Here is a 1780-nt window from a genome sequence, read left to right on the forward strand (position 1 = left end):
TGCAAAGAATATGAACCTGCTGTCCAAGGTCTCTTTGTTCCACAAGCATCGCCAGGGCCTTGCCATTCAGTGTACATGTCCTGGCCTGATTTGCTTTTCCAAAATGCAGCACCTCACATTTATCGAAATTAAACCCCATCAGATAAATATCTTATTGTAATCTGTGGTAACCTTCTTCATTATCCACAATACCTCCAATTTTGTATGACCTGCAAACTCATTTACGATACCAAATCATTTAAATGAATGACGAAACAAATCCAGAAATAAACATCCATTTCTCTGAGTTTGAATGTGCTCTGTGTAAATCCTGCCCAATGACTGCATCAGAGAAAGGCTGCACATGCGCCTGGCTGAACCTTGCCCCTACAAAGCTGGCGGCTCCGCACGTGTCCAGTGAATTCTTGCCCCGAATAAAGATAGTAGCGCGCACTCATGCCTGCAGCCACACTGAGGCAATTTCCCACTTACTGAAAACACAAGACTGGGACATTCAAATACGTGTTTTCCGACGTGCACAATTTGTTTGTAAAACCTCTCCGCTCTTACGGAATTGCTCTCACCTCCTGCGGTTCCAGACAGCCTTGATGGTTTTTGCAGGTACCTATTCTCTGCCTGGTTACTCATTTCTCCTTAGTGTATTTGTACAATCACTTTGGATTCTCCTTAAACCTATTTCCTAAAGCTAACTCATGTCCCCTTTTTGCCCTCCTGGTTTACCTCGAGTATACTCCTACTGCCCCTTTACTCCTCTATGGATTCACACAAATACAGCTCTCTGTATCTGCCATGTACCTCCTACATTTTCTTGACCAGACCCACAATATCTTTCGTCAGGCAGCATGCTTTACACCTACCAGCCTTTGCCTTAACAGGAACATACTGTCTGTGTACTCTCATTGTCGCAGGCCTATGGAGGCAATGGCAGATGAGGACAGAGAATCAATCATTCTCAGTAAAGAGGTAATGTTGGGAAAGATAACAGCCTAAAGGTAGATGGGTCTCCTGGCTCTGATGGAATGCATCCCAGGGACTAAAAGAGATGGTGGGGAGGTGGGGAGGAAAATAACAAATAGACCTCGTGATAATTCACGAAACTTTGTTGGATTCTGGGATGGTTTTGACAGACTGGAAGCTGCAAATGTGGTGCCTCTATTTTTCAAAAAGGACCCATCAGCTTAACTTCTGGAGTGGATAAAATGCTTGAACCTCTCAAGGAAGTAGTGATGAGATATCTGGGTAGAAATTGTCTCATTGAGCAGACAAAGCATGGATTTATGAAAGGCAGGTCACGTTTAACGCATTTACTGGAATTATTTGAGGATACAACGAGTGCGTTGGACAAGGTGGACTTGGTGGATGTGGTGTACCTGGATTTCCAGAAGGTATTCGATAAGTTATCACATAAAAGGCTGCTGAATAAGGTAAAGACGCATGGCATTATGTGTAATTATCATTGACACAGGATCAGTTAACCAACAAACAATAAAGAATGGGGTAAATGGGTGCTTGGATTAGTGTTGGCAAGAGAGAGATGCACAGGAGAAGGGGGCAACAAGTTGCCAGATGGGGTGCAACTTGGGAAAATGGGAAGTTGCTCATTTTGGAGGAGATAATAAAAGAACAAAGTACTATTTAAATGGTGGAAACTGTAGAAAGCTACACAACAAAGGGACCAGGGGTAATTGTTCAGGAAACACAGAAAGCTACCACACAGTTACAACAGGGAATCAGGAAGGGGAATCGAATGTTTTGTTTCAAACGTTTTCAGTATTAGAGT

The sequence above is a fragment of the Chiloscyllium punctatum genome, chromosome 50 (assembly GCF_047496795.1).
Source record: "Chiloscyllium punctatum isolate Juve2018m chromosome 50, sChiPun1.3, whole genome shotgun sequence".
NCBI lineage: Eukaryota > Metazoa > Chordata > Chondrichthyes > Orectolobiformes > Hemiscylliidae > Chiloscyllium > Chiloscyllium punctatum.